At 43.2% G+C, this 16478-nt stretch overlaps 1 long non-coding RNA gene across 1 annotated transcript; it reads left to right on the forward strand.

Annotated features, from left to right (window-relative positions):
• The first annotated feature begins 1104 nt into the window (after positions 1-1104).
• On the forward strand, positions 1105-13578 carry LOC148163490 (uncharacterized). The gene is made up of 2 exons (XR_015769366.1): positions 1105-1321; positions 2079-13578. It is a non-coding gene; the product is annotated as an uncharacterized LOC148163490 (long non-coding RNA).
• Positions 13579-16478: the final 2900 nt, after the last annotated feature.

The raw sequence follows: 16478 nt of genomic DNA on the forward strand, positions 1-16478 counted from the left end.
CACCCCAATTTTCTCTCTGTAGTTACTTGTGTTCTTCTCTTATTGGTCCACAATCAACAATTTTGCATTAACGCAATAGGTTTCAACAAAGAGTATACATCAGAATCCAGGGTTTTTTCTTAAAAAGCCACATGCTTCGATCCCATTTCAGGAAATTCTGACTTTGTAGGCCTGAGGTGGGGCTCTGACATCAATATTTTGCATGCATATACTTTTTTTTAAAAGATTTTATTTATTTATTCATGAGAGACAGAGAGAGGCAGAGGGAGAAGCAGGCTCCCAAGGAGCAGGGAGCCCGATGCGGGACTCGATTCCAGGACCCTGGGATCATGACCTGAGACGAAGGCAGACGCTTAACTATCTGAGCCGCCCAGGCGCCTTTGCATGCATATACTTAAAATTCTCCACAGGTACTCCTTGAACCTCTGGTTGAGAACCACTGTTTTTAGCTAAACTTCTTGAACTCGTGAATATCCTATATATGTGGCTATTGTCCTACCGAGTTTTGACTCCCTGAGTGCAAGGCCTGTGTCTCATTTGTCATTGCACTCCTCCCCAAATACACAGCCCAGTAAAGCCTGCCTTGAATCAAACCTGGACTGGCATTAAATGGCAGTGTTGCTTTCTCTATTTCCCTTACTACCACACCACCTACTGCTGGCCGCGGTCACCAGCCCACCACCCTCCCTTTGCACCCTACAGCCCGAATACTTCAGTGGGCACAGGAAAAACAGGAGAAATGCCAGCCCTATGGGCATCCATAGCTACAAGCCTGGTGCAGGAACTCCGGGAAGCCGGGCCCCAGAAAGCAGGCAAGACTGGATTTTGCGTAACATGTAACTGGGCTACTCCTCTGAATCTTGGTCTTCTCATCTGCCAAATGAGAGTAACAGCAGGAGCCGCTCCTACTTTCCAACGATAGTGTGAGGCTCAGAAAAAAAAAGGGCAATGAGTGTGCTTTCACATGGCCCGCCAATATACACATGGGGGAGGGGGGGGGTCCCAGCAGCTATTAGTGCTTCTGTGCCAGGCCTCCTACCACAGGCCTCCACCTCTGCTTCGAGTCCCGAGAGCGAGCTCTGGGTCTCAAGGGAGGCAGTTCTCTCACACAACCATTTCTTCTGTATCCACCCACCGTCCACTGAGAGCCTATCATGTGCCAGGCTGTTGGGGACACAGTAGTGAAGGACCAGCCCTGCCTTCAAGGACCCCAGAGGCCGACTGGAGCCCGAGGGAGGGACGCAGTTTGGATCCTTTGTCCGCCGTTTAAAATGAAGACCAAGCAACTTCGCAAGCAATCCCAGACTAGGGGAGGAGGCGAGTGAGTAAACCGAGCCCTGTGAACAGAGGGTTAGCGCCAAGCCCACAGTGTGCGCTCTAAGCGAAGGGTGCGGGCAGGGGTACTTTGGGGCGGTGCTGTCCTGGGTTTTCCGACGCCCCTTTGATTCCCGCGACGTCTACAGCACCCCGGGCTCCTCCAGGCCCCGGCTTTCTCCGGCCCCCGCTGCCTGCGCACCACCGTGTCCCAGCAGCCTCCGGCCTCCGCGCCCCGCGGCCCTCGAGCCCCTAGATTCCCGCCTCCTCCGGCCTCGGTGCCGCCCCGCGTCCCGCGCCGCGCTCCGGCCCCGGCTCTTCGATCCCCGCGTGCCCCGGGCCCTCCCGCTCCCCCCGCCCAAACCCCGGCCCCTGTCGCCCGGGCGCCGGCCTCCTTCGCGTCGCTGGGGCGCGGTCGCGGCGGCTCGCAGCCCGGGGCCGCACGAGCCCCGCTCCCTGGCGGGGTTCCGCGGCGGGCCGGGTGCACTAGGGAGGCGAGCGGAGGCGCAGGAAGGCCTTGGAACGGGGCCTGCCACCGAGTAGCGCTCAATAAATATTAGAGAGTATTGCTTTTTCCCGAAATCCTCTCCTACCTGCTCTGGCTCCATTATGCTTAATGCAACTGCTCATTCCGGGAGCAGAACTTTCCCCCCAAATAGCAGATCTGAGTGTGCAATGGGCTAGGCACTGCGCCTGGAGCTTATAAAAACGTTATCTCTTCTAATTTTATTTTACTTTAAAGATTTTATTTATTTATTTGACAGAGAGACAGATAGCAACAGAGCACAAGCCGCCAGGAGAGGGAGAAGCAGACTCCCCGCGGAGCAGGAGCCCGATGCGGGACTCGGGACTCGATCGCAGGACCCTGAGATCATGACCCCAGCCGAAGGCAGATGCTCAACCGACTGAGCTACCCAGGCGCTTCTATCTCTTCTAATTTTAACAAGTCCTGGATAAGATAGGGGCTGTTATTTGCCCCATTTTAGTGAAGAGGCAAGTGAAACAGATTAAGAATTCTGTGCAAGGTCTGGCTGCAAGGCAGTGAAGGAACCGGAACTCTAATCTGTCTGGCCCCCAAGCGCTTATTTACCACCACAGTGCACTGTCCTCCCCAGCACCGCTGCAGGTCCTGTGTGCATGGGTCTCAGGGCCAAGTGGATTTTAGGCCCTGGAAGAGTGGAGGGAAAACATGCATATTGGGTGGTTATTCTTTGAAAAAAAAAAAAAAAGTATTTTCAACTCAAAACACATCTCTTTTCTTTTTGATAAATTTTTTAAAGGTTTTATTTATTTGCCAGAGAGAGAGAGCACACAAGCTGGGGTGGGGGGTGGGGCAGCAGGCAGAAGGAGAAGCAGGCTCCCTGCTGAGCAAGGAGCCCAGGATCATGACCTGAGCGAAGGCAGACACTTAACCAACTGAGCCACCCAGACATCCCAAAACACATCTTTTATCATTTAAGCAGCTTGAATTGGGTGTTCTGCTACAACCCGATGTATCCTTATTGAGACAAAATTATATAAGATAAAATTCACCATTTGATCATTTTAAAGTGTACAATTTGGTGGTTTTTCAAATATTCACAATGTTGTGCAACCATCAGCAGAACATTTCATCACCCCAAAAAAACTCCATACCCATTAAGCAATCCCTCCCCATCTCCCCCTCCCACCAACCCCAAGCAACCACCAATCTAGTTTCTGTTTCTATGGATTTACCTATTCTGAACATTTCATATAAATGGAATTATACAATATGTGACCTTTTGTGACTGGCTTCTTTTACTTAGGGCAACGTTTTCAAGGTTCATCCATGTGGTAGCATGGATCAGTACTTTATTCCTTTTTTTATGGTTGAATCATATTCCATATGGATATGCCACATTTTTCTTTTTTTTTAATTTTTTTTTAAATTTATTTTTGACAGAGAGAGAGCATAAGCAAAGGAAGCAGCAGGCAGAGGAAGAGGGAGAAGCAGGCTCCCCGCTGAGCAGGGAGCCCGATGTGGGGCTCGATCCCAGGACTCTGAGATCATGACCTGAGCCGAAGGCAGACGCTTAACTGTCTGAGCCACCCAGGCGCCCCTGCCACATTTTTCTAACCTTCATGGACATTTACCTTTTTTTTTTTTTTTGGTTGTTGTGAATAAATGATGTTGAACTAGTCCTGTACAAGTTTTTGTTTGAACACCTGTTTTCAGTGCTCTTGAGTATATTCCTAGGAGTGGAAATGCTGGTTCATGTAGTGACTCTATGTTTAACTTTTTAGAGTTACTGCCTGCATCATTTTACATTCAATCAGCAGTGTATGAATGTTCCAACTTTTATTATGAGAATAGTGAGTGTAGGGGCACATGGTAGCTGAGTTGGTTAAGTGTCTGCTTTCCGCTCAGGTTGTGATCCCAGGGTCCTGGGATCAAGCCCCACATCGGGCTCCCTGCTCAGCGGGGAGCCTGCTTCTCCCTCTCCTCTGACCCCAACTCGTGCTCTCTCTCTCTCTCTCTCTCTAGTGCTCTCTCTCTCTCAAATAAATAAAATCTTTTTTAAAAAAGGAGAATAAGTGTAGTTTAAAAAAAAATAGTGCTACAAGGCTTATGGCAAAATACAACAGTATTTACCCAATCTCCTGTCTCATTTCCAAGAGACAGACACTTGCAACTCTTTTAACTGTTTTTATCCCCTCGTTTTTCTCCGTATTTTAAAGTAATATGCACATGCTATAGTTTCATAGTTTATCAGTTTTAAGCGTTGTGGTGACTTACAGTACTCTATATTTTCTTTCTTCTACAATTTTTTGGTTTTCCTGAAATTATCAGCTTTCATATTTTTTTTTTAGATTTTATTTATTTATTTGAGAGAGAATGAGAGATAGAGAACACGAGAGGGAAGAGGGTCAGAGGGAGAAGCAGACTCCCTGCTGGGCAGGGAGCCCGATGTGGGACTCGATCCCGGGACTCCAGGATCATGACCTGAGCCGAAGGCAGTCGCTTAACCAACTGAGCCACCCAGGCGCCCTCAGCTTTCATATTTTCATTTGCTTAGTTTTCTATATGACTCTTTCCTTTCTGTGACTTTTCCCAAATACTCCAAAAAATCTGTCACATGACTGTCAATAGGTTTCCCACACGGGAAACGTGTGGGACACGGTTTGAAGCCTTTGCTGGTTCCATTTGCATTTTTAAATCTGGAGGCATCTATCCCACAGCCCCCTCCTCCTGCCCCAACTTGGACGAACTGCACCCTCCTAGGGCCTGTACACAGCTGGGCCCTGCTGGACCTACCCTCACCAGTGTCCTGGGTTGGATCTCCAGTTTCCAGGGTTCATGGCTTTCTCTTTCATGTTGTACATCCTCATTTTGCTAAAATGCATCCTCCAGGCATATTCTAAGAGTGTTTGGGAAATTACATATTAAAGTTCTTATATGTCTCAGGATGTCTTTATTCTACCATTACATATGCTAGGCAGTTTAGGATAAATATAGGAATCATTTTTCCTGATTATTTTGTATTTTCTTTCCTTTCTCTCTCTTTCTTTTAAATAATCTCTATGCCCAACATGGGGCTTGAACTCACAGCCCACGATCAAGAGTCACATGATCTACTGACTGAGCCAGGCAACCCATTGTTTTGAAAGCAAAGTTTCTTGGTCTTCTAATATGCAGTGTCTCTGATAGCAGCCCAAATGCCACTCTGATTCTTAATGCTTTGTCTTTGACCTGTTTTTCCTTTTTTCTCTTCGGAAGCTTTTAGGATCTTCTCTTCATTCTTGGTGTTCTGAAAAAAAAAGTAATAAAAACTAAGTAAAAAAAAAAAATTCATCCGTGGTGAGGACAAATACCTGCATTATTAAACAAAATCATTAGGGATGCCCGGGTGACTTAGTCGGTTAAGCATCTGACTCTTGTTTTTGGCTCAGGTCAGGATCTCAGAGTCCTGGGATCGAGTCCCGATGCTTAGCGCAGAGACTGCTTGAAATTCTCTCTCTCCCTCTGCCCCTCTCCCCACTTGTGCTCATTCTTTCTCTCAAATAAATAAATAAAATCTTAAAAAACAAAAGCAAAATCATTAAACAACAGTTTGTTGTACTAGCCTTTTTGTGAACTCTTTCGATCTAGAAAGCCAGGTTCTTCAGCTATGAGAAAATTTCCTGTAGTATTTCCCTTGATAATTTAAAGAGATTCTTGTTAGCAGGGCTTGTAGAATAATTCAAGCCAATTCCTTTATAAATATCCAGCAAATGCTTCTGGATGTTTCTGTGTTCTATTGTGTTTTTCTGATTATAAACATAATGCATGCTTATGTAGAAAATTCAAATACCAGAAACTGTAAAATTTAACACACTTTTTAAAGATTTGCTGGAAGTGGAAAGGAAATAATAGCAACATGAAGTCACTGTGAATAGCTGCATAGCATTCCATTGGAAAGATGTGCCATTATGAATTTGGTTTATGAATTTATGAATTGTTCGTAAAGAGGCAGCAATTTTCGGTTTCTCGTTACTGTAAAGGATGCTGCGATGCGTGTCTTGTACACACAGATGCTTCAGCTAAAGTGATCTCCTTATCCCTTCTGCCCTGAGGGACAGTGGAGGTAGGGGAAGGGTCATGGAAGGATGAGAATCAACTTGGCCCTCATGGAGGAGCTGTTGGGAGACTGTCTGAGCGTTCGGAGAGGCCCTTGGCCTGACCTCCCTAACAGCAGTGCTTGGAGCAGTAGCTCTTAAACTTCGACATGCACATGGATCATGTGAGGAGTGTGTTAAACAGCAGTTCCTAAGCTGCACCTCAGAAAGTCTGATTCCATCTGCAGAGGGTTCTGAGAATCTGCATTTCTAACAAGCACCCCAGCTGATTCCGATGGAGGCGGCCGTTGGGCCACACTTGGAGAAACACTGGCAGAGAGTAGACGGAGGCATGGGGGGAGGTAAAGAGTAATCACCTAAGAAACAGGAGAGACTGTGGGGGCTGATAGGGAGGAAAATGAATTAAGCATCTTCAGTCACCCCGGAAGACCAGGCTTCAGTGTGCTTAGGGTTAGGGCAGAACTCACAGATTTACCAGCTGGCCTTTGTTCTCCAAAAGGAGCCAGTGATTCTGATAGTCACATAGATAAACCTCAAGTCCCCCAGTCTATCCCTAAACTTATATTTCCTCCCTTCCCTGTGGTCAGTGTTATCAGTTAGGAACACAAGGATACATAGAAACATCTCAGCAAGTTCACCCCAGAGCTCTGGCTGGGAAAGGTGGGAGCCACCCTAGGTCATCAGCAGAAGTAGCCAAGGTTAGGGATGCTGCTAGAAAGTGGGAGAACAACACCAAGTCTTGGAGAGGATGTCATGTGACAAGAACTCTCATAAGTGGAACATAAATTGGTCCGACCACTCTGAAAAACAATTTGACTCAATAATTCCACTCCAGGGTATATACCCCAGAGAAACTCTTACACTTGGTATAAATATCCGAATGTTCTTAGCAGCATTGTTGAAAACAGCAAAGAACTAGAAAGAATCCCAAAGTCCTTGGATAAAAAAGTGGAAAAATCAGTTGTAGTGTATTCACACAAGGGAATACTATATACAGTACAAATGAACGAACTGTTTACATGTCAGCATGGAAGAATCTTAGAAACAATAATAAGTGAAAAAAGTAATTCATAGAATAAATACATTCTTATTAAATTTAAAAATAAAACTAAACATTATACTGCGTGGAGATTTATGTATGAAAAAGTAGAAAGAAAAGCAAAATATTGTGGGACAAATTCAGAATAGTGGTCACCTTTGGGTCAGGCAGGAGGTGAAACGTTTGAGCACGGGCAGTGTTCTAGTTCTTAAGTGGGTGGGGAGCTCACAGGCATTTGTTTTATTATTATGCATGTGACTGTATATACATAACAAATTCTATTTTTTTTAAGATTTTATTTATTTATTTGACAGAGAGAGACACAGCAAGAGAGGGAACACAAGCAGGGGGAGTGGGAGAGAGAGAAGCAGGCTCCTCAGTGAGCAGGGAGCCCGACGTGGGGCTCGATCCCAGGACCCTGGGATCATGACCTGAGCCGAAGGCAGACGCTTAATGACTGAACCAACCAGGCGCCCCTACGTAACAAATTCTTATGGCTATATCAAATATTTCAAAATAGAAAAAATAGAAAGAAAATTAAAATCTCCTGGCCGCTGCTGTGGTTTCTCAAAGTTATTTATCCTTTGCACCCACCCCATCTCTCCTCCTACAGGCACTATGGACCAGGAAGTAAGATGTCAAGCCTGAAGAGGCCAACAGAAGCTTGTAAAAATCCACCTCCATCTCACCATTCAGAGACTGGGGCAAGCACCTATTCTGCCCACTTCCCAGTCTGTGTCTCATAGACTGTACCTGTTACTAAGTAATGGCCTCTGATTGTTTGGTTAGCTAATATGGCATTTTTCTGCAACAACAATACTGCGCTAGGGACATTGTTTTCTGAACAAGCACAGCATCTTAGCAGTTGCTTTTCCTTGTCCTAATGCATCCCTAGCACCCACTCTTTTCCATTCCCCAGTCTCACATCTGGCTGGGTCATCAGACTTCCTTTTGCATCTCAGGTGATGAGCTTCTTTGGCTCCCTTCCTCACTCCCTCTGAGCTCAGCAGCAGGCCTAGGGCTGTCTTAGGCCTTGAAGGTTCTCCCTCTGCCATGTTTCCTAATTCAAAGACCTTTGGATTAGGGACAGAGCTCCTGAGGTAAGGTTTTGCCTTGACCAATGCAGCTGAATGGATTAGGATTCTCAATAGGTGAGTTCCAATCCCCCACATCCCTCGTCTGACTGTGTGACTTGGGGTGGGCCCCTCATTCCCACAGAGCCTATGGTTTGCCTAAGAGATGGAAAATATTGTCTTTTGGGATGTTGATAATGTGCAAGGACCATTAAGGGGTAGAAAGGAACTTAAAGTTCATCTAGTTTAACCCACTTTTTTTTTTTAAGTTTTATTTATTTAAGTCATCTCAGTACTCCATGTGGGGCTTGAACTCATGACCCCGAGATCAAGAGTCACACGCTCCTCCGACTGAGCCGGCCAGGTGTCCCTTAACTCACTTATATTGAAGATGCGGAACTAAGACTAGGATGGGGAGGAGACCTGGATGGGCCAGGAATGATTTAATGGCAGAGTAGGACCCAGGCCTCCTGTCTTTCCATTACCTTGTGTCCCTGTTGCTTGCTGAGGCATGGGGGTGAGAGAGGGGGACACACAGCCGCCTGGTCCTGCCGCAGGTGCATCCAAGGCCAACACATCCAATTCTTAGATGTTGCTCTTGAAATCGCTGATGAGGCTGATGCTATCTGGGGGCGGAAGGAGCCTGCCTCACCTATCAGCTGGTCCACTGCATAATCTGGCAAGCTGAGGCCTGAGGCTCTTCCCACAGTAGGCCCAGCTGTAGAGAGGAAAGGTCAGGATGCAGAGAGTGATAGAAAGTTGGGCACCACTCCTACTCCTCCCTGCAAGGGCCAGAGAGGCCGGAGGAGGGGCAACAGGGGGTGGCAGCTCTCTGCCAGAGTTGAAGGGGGCAGGGCTAGTCCTCCTGCTCACCATCAAAGGCGTCTTCTCTGTGTGGGAGGGAATTTGCAGACAAGGTAGAGAGGAGGAGGAAGAAGCTTTTGGCTTAGTCCTTCTCTCGGCTCATGAGTTGAGAGTTTATATATGATACGGAGAAATGGGAGAAAATGAGGCAGAGAGCCGAGCTGCCCCATGAGGCTGCGAGTGGAGAGCCCAGTGGGGGCAGTGGAGACTGACTCAGTGCAAAGATGTCTGAGCTCCCATTTTGGTCCCCAGAACTGTGAGGCAGCAAATGGAGAGGCCAGGACTGCACATGACCTCTCGCAACCCTGACCCGCACACAGACTGTCATGCTTCAGCCTCTATCTGAAACGTAGCCACTGTTCAGGAATTCCATCAAAGGCCCCTGAGCAACCCAATTAGACTTTTTAAAAAAATTATTATTTTTTAAGATTATTATTTATGCATTTGAGAGAAAGAGAGCACAAGTGGGGTGCGGGGGTGGAGGGGCTGAGGGAGAAGGAGATTCCCCGTGGAGCAGGGAGCCTGATGCGGGGCTCAATCCCTGGACCCCAAGATCATGACCTGAGCCGAGGGCAGACGCTCAAGCGACTGAGCCACCCAGGCGCCCCTAAAAAAAATTATTTAATGGTCATATACAAGACCACATGACTGTAATACAAAGGGGTGTTTTTTCATTTAACATTGCAATATATACAGCAAATCTGGGCCGGGTCTTATGATCTGAACACAGGTATTTAACCTTTTCCATGCTGTTTATGTCTACAATGGACAGAAGTCCTATAATTGAGGCCATGCCTTTCGGTGACTAGAGAAGCCTTTGTAACTGCCACAACTTCAGCCCTTAAATTCAGTTGCGTAAGAAATAGAGCTGGGGGCGGGGTTCCTCATTCTTATGAGTTATATGCTGTTTTGGAAGAGCTTTTTATTGGGGGCCCCATCAGGCAGTGGTCCCCACAGGTCACAGTGGCCCTGTCAAGCTGTAACTTGGTGACATGGGACTCTGTCTCTGGATGCAGTGAGCTGCCACATCCTCCCAGAGGAATCACAGACTCACAACCCTCTTTCTTTCTTTCCTTCCATCAGCCTTGGGGGAAATATTAATGTAGCGTTGTCAAAATATTTTATTATTTTTTAAAAGATTTTATTTATTGAGAGAGAGAGAGAGAGCGGGGGAGGGGCAGAGGGAGAAGGAAAGAGAGAATCTCAAGCAGACTTCTCGCTGAACACAGAGCCCGACGCCGGGCTTGATCCCATGACCCTCAGATCATGACCTGAGCTGAAATCAAGAGTCGGAAGCTTAACCGACTGAGCCAGCCATTGCCTCCAAAATATTCTAAAAACAGACCTCTGATATGCTAACGTATGGATTTTTTAAAAAGTACATTAAATACCGAGATCTAGTGATGGATTTAATAACTTTATACTTTTGAAGTAGTGGTAAACATAAACAATATTTCAACATATTGCAGCAACCATAATAAGATAAGAAAATCGCTGTTTCTGCTGGTGCCAATGCACAGGTACTGTTAGTACAACAGTGGTTTGTTGCTACATACATAATTGAAGGAAAGACTATGTTTCAGATACGTATTAGTGAAAATAAAGATATAATTTTTTTTCCCATCCAAATTCAAGGGCCCCAGGTCATAAGAAACCATTATCAGAAGAAATCCATCTCTTCTCAATCCTTATTTCTTCAATAGGAGCCACAGACTATCCCTGAGACTAGCAGAACAACACCTACTATCGGGTGCCTGGGTGGCTCAGATGGTTAAGTGTCTGTCTTCGGCTGGGGTCATGATCTCAGGGTTGTAGGATCGAGCCCCGTGTTGGGCTCTACACTCAGCGCAGAGTCCGCATGTCCCTCTCTCTCTGCTTCTGCCTGGCTCAGTCTCTCTCTCTCTCTCTCTCTCAAATAAATAAATAAAATCTTTAAAAAAAGAAGTCCTACTATCTGCTTGAACAAAGGGGAAGAGTCTGTGTAGAGGTTAATATCTCAGTAAAATTTTCCATTTTACCTTCACTGGGGTTTATTTGCTCCTAGTTTGCACATAATCTTAATATACCTGATAATCTCTTTTCTTAACTCACAGAAAAATAGAAGCAGTACATTAGAAAAAGGGATTTGTAGCTGCTAAGAAAACACATTTGTGATACCTAAGGATACTGCAAACAGTCTGAAATGTAGGGAGATTTTTTTAAGGGAGACAAGAATCATAGAAAAATCATAGAAAATTGGATTAATTGGTATAGAAGTAAGTAACTATATGTACTTTAATTTCCTTGATTGCTTCTCTGAGATTGCAATAACTGATATTCATCTCTATGACTCTATATTCTGAGGAAAAAATTAATAATGCATGCTTGTTAACCTATACTTAGGAAGAAGGATGTAAGGAAAAAGGATGTAAAATATTTAGCATGATATCTAAGCATGATATCTAAAACAGGCTCTCCTTGGAGTAAAGGGCATGGGGGGATTATGGGACCACTGGAGGAGGAGAACCTGTCTCAGTTCAGAGAGCAACATCAGTAGCAAATTACAGAGCATTGAGAACAGAGCCCAGGTGACTCCCATTCATCCAGTGGTGATCAGCAGGTTCTAAACCTCAGAATCCTGAAATCTTTTCCAATCAAAGCCAAATGTTCTTAACTTCCCCGTGGAACAGGGCCTGCCAGAAGGGGCACCAGGAGAGTTATTAAGGGCTGACACTGGAAGAGACTTCTGAAGTTGACTGGTTCAACACCTGCCTTTTACAGATGGGGAAACTAAGGCCCAAAGATAAAGTTAGTGTAAAATTAGCCTTGTTTCTTCCTTAAATATTTCAGTAGAATACAAATGATAAAGCTATCTGGGCCTGGAGTGACTTGTGGGAATGTTTTTAAGTAACGATTCAATTTCAATCATAAGTATAAAACTATGCATATTTTCCATGTCTTCTTGTGTCCATTTTGTAAGTTTTATTTTTTCTCATAATTGCCCATTTCAACAAAAGGTAGAAATTACTGGAATAAAGTTGTCCATAATATCATTTAAAAATATTTGTAGACTCTCTAATGATATGCATTTTTTAAATTCCCAATAATGGTTATTTTTTTTTAAAGATTTATTTATTTGAGAGAGAGAGAGTGTGAGCAGGTAGAGGGGCAGAGGGAGAGAGCAAATCCCAAGCAGAGTGCAGAGCCGAGCAGGGCTCGATCCCAGGACCCTGAGATCGTGACCTGAGCCAAATCAAAAGTTGGTACTTAACCGACTGAGCCCCACAGGTGCCTCCCAATAATGGTTATTTAAACATTTTCTCTTCTTGTTCTTGATAGTTGTGCCAGGGGCTTAACCATTAGTCCTTTCAAAATACAAACATTTGTCTTTATTAATATTCTCTGTTGTATGTTTGCCTTCTACTTCATTAAGTTCTGCTCTTAATAATTTCTTCTACCATTTTCTTTGGGTCTAATCTGTCATTTAAAAAGACTTCTTGACATGGCTGCTTCAAACATTGATTCTTAGTCTCTCTTCCCTTCTAATATATGAATATAAACTTTCTGTTAGCATAGTTACATTCCACAAGTTTGGGTATGTCATATTTATATTAGCATTTAATTGAAATTATTTCCCATTTCCACTGGGAGTTCTTTGACCTATAGATTATTTAAAAATATATTTTAAAACTTTTATGCATACAGATATTTCTGAGTTAATCTTTCTGTTATTAATTTTTTTTTAAGTAGGCTCCATGCCCAGCATGGAGCCCAATGCAGGGCTTGAACTCACGACGCTGAGTTCAAGACCTGAGCTGAGATCAAAAGTCAGATGCCTAACTGACTGAGCCACCCAGGCACCCCTCTGTTATTCATTTTGAGTTTTATTACACTGTGGTCAGTGAAAATACTCCATATGATTTAAATACTTTAAAATTTGTTGATACTCAAAAATATTGTCACTTTACTCATTTTGGTACATGTTTCATCTGCCTAATATGTACTAATTTGTATTCTGCAATTGTTGAGTGTTTTACATATGTTAAAGAAATCAAGTTTTTTAATTGGTAAAATATTTTATAACTTATATGTGATTACCCATTTGCTTGTTCTTTGGTTACTAAGAGAGGGGTATTTTTTTTTAAGATTATTTGTTTATCAGAGAGGGAGAGAGAGAGAGAGAGAAAGAGCATAAGCAGGGGGAGGGGCAGAGGGAGAAGCAGACTCCCTGCTGAGCAAAGAGCCAGATATGGGACTCAATCCCAGGACCCTGGGATCATGACCTGAGCCGAGGGCAGGTGCTTAACCGACTGAGCCACCCAGGCATCCCAAGAGAGGGGTATTAAGACCTCCCATTATGAGTGTAGATTTATCAGTTTTCACTTTCAGTTGTATTAATTTTTGCTTGCTGTATTTTGAGACTATATTATTAAGAGCATAGAAATTTAGAATTGTTATATTGTCCAGATAGTTGACTATTTCATTATTATGAAATATGGAATTATGAATTACGAACTTATCTCCAGTGATGCTTTTTGCCTTAAAGTCTACTTTGTCTGATAGTAAGATAGCTACACCGGGTTTTATGGGTATTGTTAGCATTTGCATGGTGTACCTCTTTTTTTATTTGAAGATCAGTGCACAACTTCAGTTTCTTTTTTAAACATGTAAATTAACTATGTGATCCAATTAGCAAGTACAACAGATAACAATTAAAGGCATTTCCCCATTTTTTAATGCTTTTTATTTATTTATTTAAAAAGATTTTAAAGTAAACTCTGCACCCAATGCGGGGCTTGAACTCACAACCCTGAGATCAAGCATAGCATAGTCCGGGTCCCTGGCACAGTTGATTAAGTGTCCAACTCTTGGTTTCAGCTCAGGTCATGATCTCAGGGTCTCAAGACCAAGCCCCACATTGGGCTCCATGCCCAGCAGAGTCTGGTAAAGTTTCTCTCTCCTCTCCCTCTGCCTCTCCCCGCACTCGCTCCCTCTCTCAAGCTCTCTCTCCCTCTAAAATAAATAAATCTTTAAAAGAAAAAAAAGAATAGCATGCTCAGCTTACTGAGCCAGCCAGGCACCCCTGATTTTCTTCTTTTAAAAATTGTTTAGTTTTTTGGATGCCTGGGTTGCTCAGTCAGTTAAGCGTCTGCCTCTGCTCAGGTCATGATCCCAGAGTCCTGGGATCGAGTCCCGCATTGGGCTCCTTGCTCATTCTTCCTCTGCCTGCCGCATCCCTCTGCTTGTGTTCCCTCTCTCTGAAAAATAGATAAATAAAATCTTTAAAAAAGTTTTTAAAAATAAAAGTTATCTATTTTTTATTTTTAATTGTGGTAGAATACACATACCATAAAATTTACCATCTTAACCATTTTTACCTCTGTTTCATTACCTTTATTTTTTATTTATATATATTTTTAATTGAAATATAATTAACATATAGTGTTATATTAGTTTCAGGTGTATGATATAATGGTTCAACAACTCTATACATTTCTCAGTGCTCATCAAGATAAGTGTACTCTTAACCCCTTTCATCTGTTTCCCCCATTCCCCACCCACCTCCCCTCTGGCAACCACCAGTTTGTCCTCTGTAGTTAAGTCTGTTTTTCTGTTTGTCTCTTTTTTCTTTGTTCATCTGTTTTGTTTCTTAAATTCCACATATGAGGGAAACCATATGGCATTTGTCTTCCTCTGACTGATTTATTTCACTTAGCATTATACCCTCTAGGTCCATACCTATAGCAAATGACAAGATTTCATTCTTCTCTATGGCTGAGTAATATTCCATTGGGTATATATACCACGTCTTCTTTATCTGGTCATCTATTGATGGACACTTGGGTTGCTTCCATATCTTGGCTGTTGTAAATACTGCAATAAACATAGAGATGTTCATATCTTTTTGAGTTAGTGTTTTCATTTTCTTTGGGTAAATACCCAGTAATGGAATTACTAGATCAGATGGTAATTCTATTTTTTTCATTTTTTGAATAACCTCTCTACTGTTTTCCAGTGGCTGTACCAGTCTGCCTTCCCAATAGCGCAGAAGGGATCCTTTTTCTCCACATCCTTGCCAACACTTGTTATTTCTTATGTTTTTATTTTAGCCATTCTGACAGGTATGAGGTGATACCTTATTGTGGGTATTTTTTTAAGTTTATTTATTTATTTACTTATTTAAATAATCTCTACACCCAACGTGGGGCTCTAACTCATGAGCCTGAGATCAGATTTGCATGCTCTTCAGACTAGGCCAGCCAGGTGCCCCTCATTGTGGTTTTGATTTGCATTTCCCTGAGGATCAGTGATGTTGAACATCTTTTCATGTGTCTGTTAGCCACCTGTACATCTTCTTTGGATAAATGTCTGTTCATGTCCTCTGCCCATTTTTAAAATTGGATTGTTTGTTTTTTGGTGTTGAGTTGTCTATGTTCTTCATGTATTTTGGATATTAACTCCTTATTGGATATATCATTTGCAAGTATCTCTCCCATTCACTAGGTTGCCGTTTTGTTTTGTTGATGGGTTCCTTGGCTGTGCAAAAGCTTTTTATTTTGGTATAGTCCCAATAGTTTAATTTTGCTTTTATTTCCCTTACCTTAGGAGGCATATCTAGAAAGATGTTTCTATGGCTGATGTCAAAAAAATTACTGCCTATGTTTTCTTCTCAGAATTTTAGTTTCAGGTCTCACATAAGTCTTTAATCCGTTTTTAGTTTATTTTTATGTATGCTGTAAAAAAGTGATCCAGTTTCATTCTTCTGCATGTGGTTGTCCAGTTTTCCCAGCACCATTTGTTGAAGAGACTGCCTTTTTCCCATTGTACATTCTTGCCTCCTTTGTCATTAATTAATTGACCATAAATGCGTGGGGTTATTTCTGTACTCTCTGTTCTACTCCATTGATCTATATGTCTATTTTGTGCCAGTACCATACTGTTTTGGTTACTACAGTTTTGTAGTATATCTTGAAATCTGGGACTGTGATACCTACAGCTTTGTTCTTTTTCAAGATTACTTCAGCTTTTTGGGGTCTTTTGTGGTTCCATACACATTTTAGGATTATTTGTTCTAGTTTTGTGAAAAATGTTGTTGGTATTTTGATGGGGATTGCCTTAAGTCTGTAGATTGATTTGAGTAATACAGATGTTTTAACCATATTGGTTCTTCCAATCCATGAGGATGAACATCTTCCCAGTTTTTGTGTCATCTTCAATTTCTTTCATTGTTTTATAGCTTTCATCTTAATCTTTTTTTTTTTAAGATTTTATTTATTTGACAGAGAGAGACACAGCAAGAGCGGGAACACAAGCAGGGGGAGTGGGAGAGGGAGAATCAGGCTTCCCACGGAGCAGGGAGCCCGATGCGGGGCTTGATCCCAGGACCCTGGAATCATGACCTGAGCCGAAGGCAGACGCTTAACCACTGAGCCACCCAGGCACCCCTTTTTTTTTTTTTAACAGAATAAGACCTTTGATTTTTTCTTACTCAAAAGAGCTTCATTTTTTTTTCTTTTCTTTTCTTTCTTTTTTTTTTTTAGGTAGGCTCCATGCCCAACATGGGGCCCAATGTAGGGCTCGAACTCACAACCCTAAGATCAAGACCTGAGCTGAGATCAAGAGTTGGATGC

Source organism: Eumetopias jubatus, unplaced genomic scaffold, assembly GCF_037043125.1.
Source record: "Eumetopias jubatus isolate StellerSeaLion01/CBP00866 unplaced genomic scaffold, mEumJub1_p1.0 scaffold_10, whole genome shotgun sequence".
Taxonomy (NCBI): domain Eukaryota; kingdom Metazoa; phylum Chordata; class Mammalia; order Carnivora; family Otariidae; genus Eumetopias; species Eumetopias jubatus.